This window comes from Macaca mulatta, chromosome 3 (genome assembly GCF_049350105.2).
Source record: "Macaca mulatta isolate MMU2019108-1 chromosome 3, T2T-MMU8v2.0, whole genome shotgun sequence".
NCBI classification, from domain to species: Eukaryota; Metazoa; Chordata; class Mammalia; order Primates; family Cercopithecidae; genus Macaca; species Macaca mulatta.
Window position 1 is genome coordinate 9,531,833 of NC_133408.1, and position 15,220 is coordinate 9,547,052.

The 15,220-nt window shown below is 43.8% G+C and overlaps 1 protein-coding gene across 1 annotated transcript in view; it reads left to right on the plus strand.

The window, feature by feature from the left end:
• The first annotated feature begins 2,118 nt into the window (after window positions 1-2,118).
• KCNJ6 (potassium inwardly rectifying channel subfamily J member 6) overlaps window positions 2,119-15,220 on the plus strand; it is a 309,305-nt gene continuing 296,203 nt past the window's right edge. The window contains exon 1 of the mRNA XM_001083031.4: window positions 2,119-2,687. The gene's annotated coding sequence lies outside the window, so the exon portion shown is untranslated. The remainder of the gene's footprint in view (window positions 2,688-15,220) is intronic.

Sequence of the window (15,220 nt, forward strand, 5' to 3'; positions counted from 1 at the left end):
TTTGCCTTCACCTGAAATCATAAAATAAATATATAAGTGAGATTTCAGACAAGCTAAACACAATGTAGTTTGAGAGACTGCACTCTCAGGAGCTCAGAGGAGCCACAATTTGCAGCTCTGAAGCACAACTCGCCTGATTTTCAGATGTGGCTGTAGGCTCTTAGTTACACCCGTGCAGATCACTTTATCTGAACTCTAGGGAATAAATGAATGAATTCAGTTAAGCCAATTGCTCTTGTCTCTGGCGTTAATCAAATCCCAGGCCATGCTAATGGGATCCATCTCATTCAACACACGCTCTTATTCCATTCACAAAGTGCTGTTGCCCACAACACCCTGGCAGCTGTTTCACGTTAGGGGAGTTTTCAAAGTATTTGAAGGGGACAAATAGGTTACTTCCAATTCTTGACTTTCTTATTTAGTCTAGTATCTTGTAAGAAAGATACTTTGTGAAATCATTCTACTGGTAAAAGTATATATCATCAAAATTAGCAGGCATACCTATAGCAGGTTCACAGATTAAACAGAATGCCCTTTACACAACTATAGTCAATATGGGTTGTTCTTTTAATGTTCTAAGGCTGTGTCCACCGAAATCCTGCATCTTGCATTTGTATTCCTGGTCTCTCAGGGATTGTTTGGTTCTGTTGTTCTTTATTTCTAACACTATCACTAGATCCAGCAGGCACTGTGGAGCACGTATTACACATACTACACATATTACACATACTCATATCTTCTGTATATGGGATATATGACTCAGAAGTAATAGCAAGTCAGATTAAACCTCTTAGGGAAAATCAACAGCAAATACAAGCTCACAGGCTGTGTGTAAGGTTGACTTGTACATGACTTTGGATGCAAATTGACACAAACACCTCTCCATATTACAGTCATTTTTAGAGGGCAGGCAACATTTTTGGGGGGACCTGAATTGCTAGGTAATTAAAATGTATGTATGTAGAATAAAATAATTTTGGAAATAAGAGATTTCCATAAGCGTTCTCTCTAAAATAAGGTCACGTTCTTTGAGGTAGAGATTCTGTGCCTTGTGGAAGGAAAGCCACTTCATAAAGCAGCACAAGAATAGCCAGTTATTGAAAGGGCCATTATAAAATTACTAGCCAATGGTATTTGCTGCTCTTACAATTTGTCAATCCATTCATCCCTAGGAAAAAGATAGCATAAAAGAGAGGTCTGTTCATAGGTAGAAGCAGTTTGTGGGAAAGCTTTGGAAATGTAGAACCATTGTTCTTAATGACCGTAAGAAAAAAAGAGGGTGCAAGAGGGCAGCACTATGAAGGGCCCCTGGAATAACAGCACAAAGCGAGTTAGATTCAAAGAGTGGAGTAGACCTTTGTCTAAGGGGCTTATCCTGACAAATTCAACTTTGAAGGCAGCCCGGGTCATTCTTGGATGAGGCTATTCTTTGTCTCCAGTGACCCCAGAGACACCATATAAAGGTGGGGTGATGATGCCGCAGCCGGGACCAGGTCCCAGTTGCGGCGGACAGGACAGAAGGGACTGGATGGGGCAGCAGGCTGGGGCGCCACCAGGTACAAGCAAAGCCCAGGGATACGGCCCCTCCTCTCCGTCCCGGCTGCTCGCTGCGCCCCCTCCGGGCCGTGCAGGCTCCGGCTCCCGCGCCGGGGCTGCCTCTCACGGATTTCATCCTGGTGGGAGGCAGTGCCCAGAGCCTCTTTTTCCTTATCTCACAAAACCCTAAAAGCCAAGCCCCTACAACCAGCAGACAAAACTGCTCCCCGAGCTTCGGCTCTTTCCTGCTTTCCAGGCGTGTCTCCGGCAATAACTTACTTAGTGGCACGGGGAGAAAGGTGGGGACTGGGGGGTCGGGAGCCAAAACCCAAAAGATTCCCCCAGCATGGAGCACCCACGTTTCCAGTGTCATGTTGGAGAGGCGGGGGATGCTTGTTGGTTTGTGCCTAGCCCACCCCCACCAAGCCCGGTCCTCGGCGCGCTGAGACGCTAGCGGGTGTGGGCCGCGGGCTGGGCGTCTCTGGGTCTGTGGCTCTGTCCTGCCCGCCCCCGCCCCTTCCTCCCGGACCGCGCCGGCGCTGTGCGGCCTTTTCCCCAGCACGCGGCGCTGCGCTCGCTTTTATCTTGGAGCCGCGTCGCTTCGTGCGCTGCCAGCGGGGTTGAGCCAGTCGGCTGGAATTGAGTAGCATTCATTGAATCTGCGGATTTCATGACGTCTCTCTGCGTGGTCCATCACTTTTCTCCTAACCGGGGATTTTTTTTTACTTCTGCCACTCTTATCTTTCCCCGCTTCATTCCACCCAGTCTCCCTCCCCCGTCCCTGCCCAAACGCGTGCCCCTCCGCCCCTCCTTTGGCCCCGGTGCCCAGCCCTGCTCTCCGCGCTCGGCCGGAGGGAGCCAGTCCGGAGACGGCTGCACCTGGCTGGAGAGGCTGGGCGGGCGGAGGGGTGGAGACCCGCGGGCGCCGGGAAGCCGGACCTGGAGCAGGAGCAGCTGCGAGCAAGAATGGAGTCTCCTAACAGCCTCTCGGGGCTGATGTGAAATTTGACCACCTGATTCCAGTTTTTTTCTTTTCCTTTTCTTTTTTGCATTTCCTTCCCTCGCCATCCGTCGTGTAGTGAATTGTTCAGTCTTGCTCCGTTTCGAGAGAGGAGATCATGATTGAGTGAAGCCACCCCGTCCGCAGCCAGGTAAGCGGTGCGCTGAGCTGATCGCAGGCGAGGAGCTGGCGTCCACCTGGGCGAGGCGTTCCGTGCTCTCGGGTCCCCTTTTCCCCGCGTCCCCTTCCCCAGCTCCGCCGTCGCCCCAGGCATCTCCACTCTCATGAGAAACATTGTACCCAAGTCAGCCGAAAGGCGAGGGAGAAGCCGGTTACATAACAGAAGGGGAATCTGTTTCATACGGTTTTCATTAGCGACTGAAACTCGCACGGGGGGCGGGGGGAGGAGGGGTCTGCATCCTTGGGCTCGCAGAAACCCAGTCAGTTATTGCAGACATCATTTCAACATCCGCTGGCAAAGACGAAATGCACTGATTAACTGGCAGGGGCGGCTTGTGGTGTAGTCATTTACAGTTGGGAAAAGCCCATTGTCTTTGTGGAAGGCAGTCTTCTTGTTCTGCTTTGCATGGAGAGGAGACAACACGAGAGGGAGGAAAAGTGAGGGTTGGGGACAAACATGCGGAGAATGGGAAACAGAATACTGTAACTCCTAACTGTTCTCTATCCGTAAAACCGAAGATGTGATATGATGACTCAAAACAGTGAATAGGAAGATCTCCCTAGGAGTAAACTGAATTATTTTGTAATTGGAAGGGAAGAAAAGACGCTTTAGATAAAATGAGATGTGTGTGGCATATAGGGGACTGGGTGGCTGTGGATATTTGCTTCCCTGTGGATATATTTTCATTTTCATCAAGACATTAAGCTTGGATTAGTTTTTAAGTGAAATAACATCAGTATTCCCAAAACCCAATAAAAGCCCAGTGGATCCACAGGTACATCTGTTGTACTAGGTGCAATATGGAGAGATTCTCAGGGGAAAAATATATCTTAATAGAAACAGCCACAGAGACAGGGTGAGGTTAGTGGAAAAACAAAATACCAGAATTTTCCAAAGAATTCCGCCTCCAAAAACAAAAAAAAAAAAAAAGGAAGAGAAAAAAACAAAACAAAACACCACAACTCCAGTGTTTGGGAGTTGGAGATGTATTATATGTTTAGAGTGTTTCCCAACTGCTGTTATCCAAAGTCTGTCGGTCCCGGGGAGCCCCACGGTACCGGGGGCAGTGCCACATCCTGCTAGCCCTGTTCCCTGCCTGCCTTTCTTTTGCTGAAAAAAAAAACGGAGAAGGGTGATGTCCAGGAACTGCTTAGGGAGAAAAAAGGGCTTGCTACAGTCAGGGCTGAGCTAACTGAGCTTCGCCCATTTTGCCTGGAGAAAGAGAAAGAGCTCGAGTCTCCATGGCGACCCAGGTGGGAGGGAAGACCGCAGCTCCAGTTACAGGGGAAAAAAATTGGACAAAACTTTCCCGGCTCCAGGCAAGGGAATAAGCCAGCCGCTTGCCCTGTGGCGGGTCCCAGGGCATCAGTTGTGCCCAACTCCCTGACGGCGACGCTCGAGAGGGCGCCCAGAGCTGGTCGGTGTCCCTCAAACCTCCCGTAAGTTGCCCGGGGGCCGCCGAGGTGGTGGTTCCCGAGCGGGTTCCGGATTCAGCACCAAGGCCAGAGCCCAGGAGCCGCGGGTGCAGCCTCACCGGTCTGCAGCCCCCAGCGAACGGTACCCACTTCTTGGTCGCTGGAGGTCAATCACTTTCTATAAAGAAACGAGTCTTTGGCTCGTGCAGAAGCTGGATATCAAATTACCCACGGAATTACGTGAGGCAAAGAAGCTTGCAAATCATCCATTTTATGCATGGCGGTGCATCGGGGAAACTATTCAGAATCAAGAACACTGGGACAGGGAAAGACCTGAGCTGAACTGAGAGTGGAGACAGGATTCCGTCCTCAGGGGGAGAAAAAGGACGTGCGCGCTCACAGACAGACACAGACACAGACAGACAGACAGACACACACACACACTCTCACACACACTGTGATCTGTCCCTGACGAGGGTTGCTAGTTTCAGCTGAGTCCCTTTGGCTTTCAAAAGCATGCATCCCTTGCCCTCTCATGCTTCTCTCTTTAACTTTTTGTTGGGCATAGATGGCAGAAGGGAGCTGTGGAAGCACCCTGGTCAGCGAGAGGCCAGCCAACCAAGTTCGCTTGTTCGTTCGTGCTTTCTTTTTTTTTTTTTTTTTTTTTTTTTTTTGAGATGGAGTCTCGCTCTGTCACCCAGGCTAGAGTGCGGTGGCTCTATCTTGGCTAACTGCAAACTCCGCCTCCTGGTTTCAAGCAATTCTCCTGCCTCAGCCTCCTGAGTAGCTGGGATTACAGGTGCGCACCACCACGCCCAGCTAACTTTTGTATTTTTAGTAGAGATGGGGTTTCACCATGTTGGTCAGGCTGGTCTCGAACTCCTAACCTTGTGATCCGCCTGCCTCAGCCTCCCAGAGTGCTGGGATGACAGGCGTGAGCCACCGTGTCCGGCCCAACCAAGTTCTTTCTAAGGGTCCTAGGACTCAAGAGGGTGGAGAAATAGTTTCCTCTCATTCTAGACCTGGAAGAAATCAAAATGACACTGGTGAGCTCCCAAAAGGAGAGAGAGTGTGTTAGCAAGATGAGAGCCAGTGATCACATCTTCAAGCCTGTGTGTGAGCAAGGTGGCTACATTTCCTAGGTTGCAGGCATAAGAAACCAAGAAACCGAAAGGAGTCACTTCTCTTAATACAAACAAGGAAGAAACTGCAGGAGGGGAGGATTTATTACCATTCCAGTTCCATTTCAACATTTATACAGGGAAAACAGGTAAGTCCATCAAGCCCTCTGCTCTCACTTTACCGGAAGCTGGTCTTTGTCCTGCTCTCATCCTTTGTAGTAGGTCCCCCACCACACCACTGTACTGATATGAAGAGGAAAAATAATACAGGAAGGTGACAGTCATATTTTATATGGAATGCCTGTAAGATTGCCATCCAGGTGTTACAAGGTACAATTTGAATTGCAGAGTCCAGGCAAGGTTTGGCAACTGGTTGGAAATGTTGATAATTCTTCACCAGTATCCCTGGCTGCTTTCCTGTTTTGTGGATGCACTCGTGTATGAGGTCTTGAGCTGGTTCTGGTTTGTTATTTTTAATGGTAAACAAGATATGATCCTGGTTTTCCTTGCTGGGCTTTCTAAGTGTGACATGTTGTTTCTAAAGATATTGCATGCTGAGCACTCAGGATGTGGTTAAAGCCGTGTGTTTATACCTTCCAGTCTTTTCAAATGATTGCTAGTGAAGACAGAGCAATCTATTTCAAACCTAAGCAAAAGGATGAGTTATTACACTATTTCTTACATTTCAGTTCCTGATAGGTATTGGCAAGTTTATCCGTAATTTAGTTGATGAAAGGGTTGCTACCTAAAGTAGACAGAAGAAGTGATGCATGGAGTATTAAACAAAGCAGCTGTTCCCTGGGATTTGTTCCTTCTGATATTATCAGCAGAAAGGAAGTAGACATTCATTATGAGGATGAAGCTATACAAGAATATAGACTGTTAGATAAACAAAGTATTTCTGAGTTCTAAAGTTCAATTTCTCTTATAAATTAAAAAAGGGGGGTGGGGTCAATAATCTAGGTATATGAAATTACTCAGTCAATAATCTTTACTTCTGGTAGATTCCATGCTCACATATTCAGTTCTTATGCACCGAACTATGACTTGCTTTCTTCCTATTGATGAACAAAGTGTCACTATGCCCTTTGCAGTCAATAGCATACTCAAAAATAATTGGTTTACTCATTTCAAATAAGATTTGTTAAGGAGAGCAAATTGTGAAAATTTGCCCCCATTTACTTGGTTGCATTTTGCTATTTTAAAAAAGTCATTTTGATACCTCATCTAGGTATTGCCTAAACAGTAGTTACCTCATCTAGGTATTGTCTAAACATTGGTATGTAGTGTTTTCCTTTTTGTGACACAGGTCTTTATTTAATACAGAGGACTTACATGAACTGTTTCCCTTGAGAACATAGAAGGACTTTTAATTCAGTCTCGTATTTCTCCCTATCATCTCAGTCTACCTCTACTTTATAGGGGAAAAAATTACAATAGTTATTTAAGAAGTGATAGAAAAAAATTCACTGGAGATTAAAAATAAAATACCCTTATGGAGTCTTAACCCCATTCACGGATTTTCGCAGGTAGAAAATGTGCTGTCCTCAAAGGTTTAGTGTTGACCATGTAAACCTTAATGAAAACAAGATAAACCTTCTTTATGGAAAGGCAGGCAGATAAGGTGAAGCTCTTCTCTTTTTCACCACTTCTTCCTTTATCAAATGATATGTAGGTAATATGGAAATGGAAATGGACCAGAGATAGGCAGAGTAGGAGGAAGGAAGAAAGTGAGGGGAAAAGGCAGTTCCTTATTGCTACCAGCTTTAAAGTGATAATACTTTTCAAAGTAAGGTTGGTTTTTCTAAGTTCATTGTATTAGAACTTTAAGTTTGGTGGAATTAAGATGTTTAGATTCAGTTAATTTGGATGTATAGCTTATTGAGATGGCATTTATTGTTTCTTCACTTTATCTTCAATAATTGACATTTAAGTACCAAAAGACAATTGCTTCATTCTGGAGTTTTACAAAATTATTAAATTTGGTAATACCAGTAAGGGGGAAATTGGCAGTTAAGTTGAAAAATCATCAAAACACTTTTGTTGAATTAGAGTTTTCTTTTTAATTGTAGTAAAAGTGTTTGGAGAGATAGAAAAATAAAATGTAGCTGTTTAGGATAAAAATACATTTTAAAATGCATTTTAAATAATTATTTCTAGAAATAATTAGGCTCCAGTAAAAAGAAGAGATAATCACAATTGCAGTTAATGCTCTAATGGTATTCTGAATTTCCTCTGGCAAAGGACTAGAATATACATATACTTGCTATCATTTTAATAACTTTAAATAATAGTGAATTTATTTTTCTCAAAGAGCAGTCTCATCATTAAAAGAATAGTCTGTATCCTCTCTAAACTGTAGCTTTGATCTAACCACACCTGCTAATCAATTGGAAATATTCATTTATTTATTTGTTACCAAATTGAATTATTGTTTACACAAACCTCAGAGAATGATTTTGTGCAGGGTGCAATGTTCGAATCGTCATTCAGATCTGTATTTTATCTGGAATGCAGTAAGGCCATCGATCAATTTTCCCAATTACAATGTGTAAAATTAATCCTAAATTTTAACCAAGTGACTTTTTAATTTATGTCTATACAAATGTATCCAAGTCAGATTAAACCCATTCTTTCCTTGAGTCTCATGTTTCTCATTTTTTTCTGTATGGCTGTGCTTAGGACCAGGAATCATACAGTACTGGTGATTCTTTTAGTGAATAGATTTTGGCTAACATGCATCACTGATCTTATTCCCAGTCACAGAGATGTGGTTTCCGACATGAAATCCTTATAAAAGGAACCAGAAAGTGCATCGGTAGCTAAAAAGATCTATGTCTTTGCCAACAACTGTTCTGGTGGACTAAATCTGAAGGTAGTATATGCAATGTGAGAGACATATCTATAAATTAAGTTTAAATACTGTGGCAGTTTCCTCTTTAAACTTACAGACATCTACTTTTTTCTTATCCATTGATTTTTTTAGTGATGCTCTAAATTCCTCTTGTATCATCTAGCAAGAACTTGTGCAAGTTTGACAACATGCTTGGTAGGCCGTATTGCTCCGTGATTAAGACCACAGGCTCTGATGTTTCTCGCTAACTGAATCTGCATCAAGGTCTAGGTGTATCTGTCAGTATTTGCTAAGTTTGGTGCAGTAACAGCAACCCCAGCATCTCAGTGGCTTACAAAACAAACGGGTATTATTCCCTGGAGCTCTGTGCCTCTGCTGATCAGCTGTGGCTCTGCCCCCTGTGTCGTCTTCATTCTGGAATTCAAGATCAAGAACCGATCTGGTCTGGAATGCTCCATCCCAGTATCAAAGGAAAAGGAGACTCCCAAGTTAAGCAATGGCCCTTAACATTCCTGCTCACATATGGCACAAGTTATCCACTCACATTCCATTGGTCAGACAATTCACATGTCACACCAGTGCCAATGATCAGTGGGAAGGAGATGTATATTTCTCCCACAGTGAAGCACTGAAAGCCGTGCAGCAACAGGTGGAGGTACCTAATCTTTCAGGGAGGGAAGAGAACAATTGGAGGCAATTATGTAATCCACTATGCTAACTGTGTGACCTTAATCAACTTTATGCCTTGGTTTCCCTATCATAAAATAATAACAATAAGAGTAACAGTAGGCCGGGCACGGTGGCTCAAGCCTGTAATCCCAGCACTTTGGGAGGCCGAGACGGGTGGATCACGAGGTCAGGAGATCGAGACCATCCTGGCTAACACGGTGAAACCCCGTCTCTACTAAAAAATACAAAAAACTAGCCGGGCATGGTGGCGGGTGCCTGTAGTCCCAGCTACTCACGAGGCTGAGGCAGGAGAATGGCGTGAACCCGGGAGGCGGAGCTTGCAGTGAGCTGAGATCCGGCCATTGCACTCCAGCCTGGGCGACAGAGCAAGACTCCGTCTCAAAAAAAAAAAAAAAAGAGTAATAGTAAACAATAAGAGTAACATAATATTTTATGTTATCATAAAATAATAACAATAAGAGAATAGTAACAATAAGAGTGACATTTCATAACAATAGAAATGTTATAAGGATTGACGTGATAATGTAAATAAAGTTCTTAGCACACACCAGGAGCAGTGGCTTATGCCCATAATCCCAGCACTTTGGGAGGCCAAGGTGGGTGAATCACTTGAGGCCAGGAGATAACTTGAGACCAGCCTGGCCAATGTGACAAAACCCCATCTCTACTAAAAATACAAAAATCAGCCAGGTGTGGTGGCGCATGCCTATAGTCCCAGCTACTCAGGAGGCTGAGGCACAAGAATTGCTTGAACCTGGGAGGCAGATGTTGCAGTGAGCTGAGATCCACACCACTGCACTCCAGACTCTGTCTCCAAAAAAAAGTTCTTAGTACAATGTCCAGCACAAAGTAGGCACTTTATAAATAGCAGATGTTGTTATTCATTTATTGCAATGTGGCAATAACTTCAGTTCTTGATGAGTGTGTATACTATATTAATTAGAAAGCTCTTGAAACAGAAAATTTCTAAATCTCACTAATTTAGCAAAATAGAAGAGTTCTGTCATTCACATAAATCTAATTGGTTGATGCCATACAAGGACCCAGGCTGTGGACACTTTGTCGTCTTTAGCACGTGGCTTCTAATATCTCCTGAGTGGTGATATCCAACTAGCAGACAAGGAAAGAGGGAGAGTAGATGATTATGTGGAAGATTTTAATGATCCGGGCCTGGAAGTAATGTATATCACTCCTATTCATATTCTATGGTCATACCCTAACTGCAAGAGTAGCTGCAAATTGTAGTTCAGCTCTATATCCAGGAGGAGGGGAAACTGGTAGGGTGAACACACTGGAGTCTTTGGTATGCATGCCCAATATAAATGTCTGGCAACAAAGAAATACAGCTAATGTAAATCAGGAATATAGTAAGGCAGAGGAAATGATTTGTCCCCGTGGTGAAAAGATTCCTGGTAGAGATAATATTTCCTGGTGCCCTTGAATCATTCTTTAGTGGTGTATTTTTTAAAACAAATTAATTGGGATATTTTGACTTTTGGAGTAGGTGTAGATGGTTCTTAACAAAAGAGATGCAAATATATATTGTTTGATTTCTGTTAGCTGATCTGTTAAAGTAGACACAAAGGAGAAAAGCCAACTTTACAACCCATGCTCAAAAGCAATGTTCTAATGCTGACAATTACACCCACACTGTGTCTAAGAATGCTGAAGAATTAGATGCTGTCTTCTAATATCTGGCACTTGCTGTTGACTAGCAATTTGCATTTTGTTTTAAATCACATAAATGTCTATAGGTTAGACACATGCTGTAAGTTTAGGTTGAATTAATCTACTAATAGTCATTGTTCTCCTGAAAATAGACCATGTAATTTGTAAGTAGTGTTTGAGAACCTCTGCTTCCCTCAAGGAGAAGAGTTGGAAACTAACTTCCATACCTTTTCACTAGAAGCAAAAGAACGGCTTTAATGCCAAACTTACAACCTGGAAAAGAGAAATGTCAGGGAGAAATGTATGAGAAGACTATGAGAGGAAGAACCAGAAGAAACAGGGTGGTGATCCATAATGCTTCTAGTTCTCTTACATCTTTTCCATTTCCCTAACTCAGATATCACAGCCACCTACACTCATGCAGGGGAAAACATTAGGAAACTGAAATAGTAAATACCAGTAATGCATGTTAATCCTTCCATGGGGCAGTAATACCGGATTAGAAAACTCTTGACTTCTTCAAATATCTTGCCATTCCAAAGTAAATAATGTCTCCTAGTGGAACTTCTGTTTAATGAAGAGAATGTTTTTGAGGAGAGGATTTATTTCACTGCCACATTCAATCATTTCAATTTAAAAGGGATGTAATCCAACAATCTATGTGCAGAAGGGAATAGGCAGGACAGTAGGTGAGTCCAAACTGTGTAATATTAGAGTAGACGAAAGAATTAGGGGTGTTTTCCCTGGAGAATATGTGGAGGAGGAGCTATGATAGTTGTTTTCAGGCATCTTGCTGTTTGAAGATGAAGGAAAGATTATAATTGTTCTGCCGGGCTCTCAGGGATAAAAGTGGGGCCCAGCAGTAGAAGCTACAAAGTGACATATTTTGGTTCAACATAAGAAATCATTTTCAGTAGTCAGAGCGGGACAGAGGGAATATGATCTGTCTTCTCTGCGTTTTCACAGTTCTGAATTCTTTGTCACTAGAACATAAAGAAGCTGAGAAAGCTAGGAACTGGGGTTGGAGTTCACGTATTTCAAAGTCTCTGCCAACACGGAGCACTTCTAATGGCTGTGAGAGAAACAGTGCCCTTCAGCATCAGTCAGCAAATCAGACTGGACCTCACCACTCTATGGGGCCATTGCTTTGACTTAGGGAGCCATCATTTCTCTATAAAAGAAATGAATCGGCCGGGCGCGGTGGCTCAAGCCTGTAATCCCAGCACTTTGGGAGGCCGAGACGGGCGGATCACGAGGTCAGGAGATTGAGACCATCCTGGCTAACATGTGAAACCCCGTCTCTACTAAAAAAAATACAAAAACTAGCTGGGCGAGGTGGCGGGCGCCTGTAGTCCAGCTACTCGGGAGGCTGAGGCAGGAGAATGGCGTAAACCCGGGAGGCGGAGCTTGCAGTGAGCTGAGATCCGGCCACTGCACTCCAGCCTGGGCGACAGAGCGAGACTCCATCTCAAAAAAAAAAAAAGAAATGAATCACATTTAACCAAAAATGACATCTCAGTCCCTACACGAACCTTGTGGTCTATGAGAGTGGGTCTGGAATGCAGTGATCACATGACCGAGAAGAGGCAGGGTACAGGACCCACTGCTCACGGAAAAGCTTTACCCTTGCTTTATGTTGTCAACAAGCTACCTTCAGTCAAAAGACAGGGAACGAAATCTCTCTTTGGAGGCTTTTGCATCACCTTACAGTCTTTTCAGAGCCAAGACTCTATGACGAGTTAGGCAGAGCACACTTCAGATTCTTAGACGTCTCTAACATGTAAAATATAGTGCTACTAACATGTAATTCCTACTCTCAAGAAATCCAGTTTCAATAATGGCAAAGAAGGGGTAGATTCCTTCCTCTTCAGCTGTCTCCCAAGGTCTCCCCACTGAATACCCTAAACATATTCACGCTCTTGAATTTTCATTAGCCCTTCTGGGGTGGCTAGGCCCACAGCAGTAAAGCATATAAAGAGAGGGCAGAAAGAGGAGGGCAAATAAAGAACCTATGACATTATGTGTTGTCATAAGAGGGATTCTTTCATTGGAAGAAAGGCCAAATTAGGCGGTGGCCCTTTTTTTTTTTTTTTTTATCAGCACTCAAGGAGTGTTGGGCCCAAGCCCACACTTCACATGTCACCTTGACTGACCACAGGTGGTGTCTCTGTGGGCAAAAGGAGGCATCAGAGCTGATGAAAATCAGCTGAGGTCAGTGGTTCCCAAAGTATGTCCTTGAACCAGCAGCAGTATCACCAGGAAGCTGGCTACAAATGCAAATTCTCAAACCTACCCCCAATCTACTGGATCAGGAACCCTGAGGACAGGGCCAATCATCTGCCCATCCCCTCCAGGGATTCTGATGCACTGTAAAGGGTGGCTTAGGTGTCCCTCAGATCTGCTTTAAGGAGGAACCCAGACACAATGCCCCTTCTCACAGCCTTCTTCCCACAATAAAGACCTCTGAGTGCATGCTCATGCAAGAGCCATGCAGAGTCGCAACTAGAGATGGAATGCCAGAATGCCCACTGCCAAGGCAGATTTAACCTGGACCCAATGTCTAGGCGCAGGGGAAAAGCAAAAACAAAAAGCTTTTGGTCCATCAGAAAAAATATGCATGATCACACTAAGTTGCAAAGATTATGAGCACAAAGCAAGGACTGGATTCTCTGTTATGCAGGTTATTTAAATAAACTGCTTAGTATTTTGGAATTATAGTTAATCCATCCTGAAGTTTCTTTGTTCTTTTCAAAATTAGTAGTCTCATTTATTATCCTTTAAATAAAAGACACTATCAGTGAATAAGAATGTTGTACTCTTGAGAAAACCCATATTAAGAAAATTGAATAGAGGGCTTATCACAGCAGACCTTCATGCAGTCAAGTGAGGAATAATTATATAACATTTACTTTCATTCAAAACATCTCCTGACCACCTTCATATTGCCAGAAACTGGCCTTTCATAGCTATGTCCAGAATTGTCTTAGCTTCTTGGGTTAGTCAGTCAACAAATCTCTGCTAAGTACCTACTATCTAAAGAAGACAAGGGGACATAGGAAAAAAAAAAAGTCCTGATTTCACTTCCCAGAGGCCTTAAACTTAGAAAATGAGAGTATTGATGAAACAATAATGTACACAAAGAAGCATAGCATTACACGAGAGAATGGTACTAGACTTTAAGTGAGGGAGGAGAACATTAATAAGGGCTGGTATCTGCAGAAAACATCCAGGGATGTGGGGAAATGTGAAGGAGTCTTGGAAGAAGAGTAGTGTTTTGTTGCTTAGTAAGGTTTTCCCAGGAGAAAGGAGGGCTTTCCAATGAGGAACCCACCTATAGGTTGGTGCAAAAGTAGTTGTGGTTTTGCCATTACCCATATATGGGGCATGTTGGCAATGAGGATTGATCAGGCAGGGGTATGGTCTACCACACCATGGAAATCAGAGCGCCGCACATTGGCATGGTACGTGAGCTCATAGCTCTTGGAGAAGCGACTGCTTTGATTGGGGGCAAGTGGGAGGAAATACAGGGATTTAAATCTGGCCGTCATGAGCAAGACAGGGTTAAATACTGGGATTAGGACACACAGCTAGGACACTGATGAGAAGGCAAGAAACCCTAAGCATGTGCAAAGCAGTAAACAAGTAATAGAAAAATGGACCCACTTTAGTGCCATCAGTAGTGCTGAGAGCAGATAATCACTCATGAGCCGAGAGAGCAGGCTGATGATGGATTCTGCCCAAAGAAAGCTCTCACACCACGCTGCATGGGCCAGAGGGAGCGCACGTGGCTGCAGTCCAGGCGCAGAGTGTTGAGGTTGTTCCAGTGAATAAATAGCGGTGCTGGGCAGAGAGCTAGGTGAGCCGCTGCAGCAGCCAGATAGGGCTGTGGTGTATTGTCACTTTCACGTGCAAGGTTTTGGCTGGCAGAGTTTAAGAGCATGTTTTTGGGGATTTGCTGTGAATGGGAAATGTGTTAATCCTGAATATGATGGGACCATTTTATTTTGTGATCTGGAGCAGAGAGTAGACAAGACTCCTCTTTTTCTCATGTGCAAAAACAATGTTACTTGATGTTCATCTCCTAGTCATTCAGTCATATCTGTCAAACTACAAACCTTCTCTCTGCCCATGAAGTAAAACTCACTTATGCTTTGATAGAAGTCACTGGGAATTTAGCCTGGCTCCCAAGCAGCATGAATGGAGACCCCATGAAAACAAGGAGTCTATGGTAAAAATATAAAATGGGGTTTACGTGGAACCCACCTTAGTCTGCAAATAATCTTTATGGCACAGCCCACTACTTCAGTATAGTGATAAGTGTGGGTCAGTCTAGAACTTCCAAGTAAGTGAAGATAATTTTTTCAAGACCACAAAATCATACCAAAAAAAAAAAAAAAGAACAAAAATACCTTGCTGTAATGAACTTTATTTTTCAGGGAAATTGTTGATTTGGCTGGCACCACTGAGATAGTCTTCTCTATTCCTGTCATGTGCATAAGTGGAGTTTATTTTAAGTTAGCAAGGCTGAGTCTTTTGTGAGATTCAGCTCTCATGGGAAGTACAAAGTGGTTATCTTGTCCACTGGGATAATAGCTAGAACATGGGATCCTGCATCAGGAGGTATATTTCACCTGAAAATCCCTGGGTTATAAATCACCCAAACAATACCGAAGTCATTCACAATAGCCCACCCACAAAGAGTGTGAAACCTGGACTTTAGAGCAGCTGATAGAAGGGATGACATTGTGGTTTCAG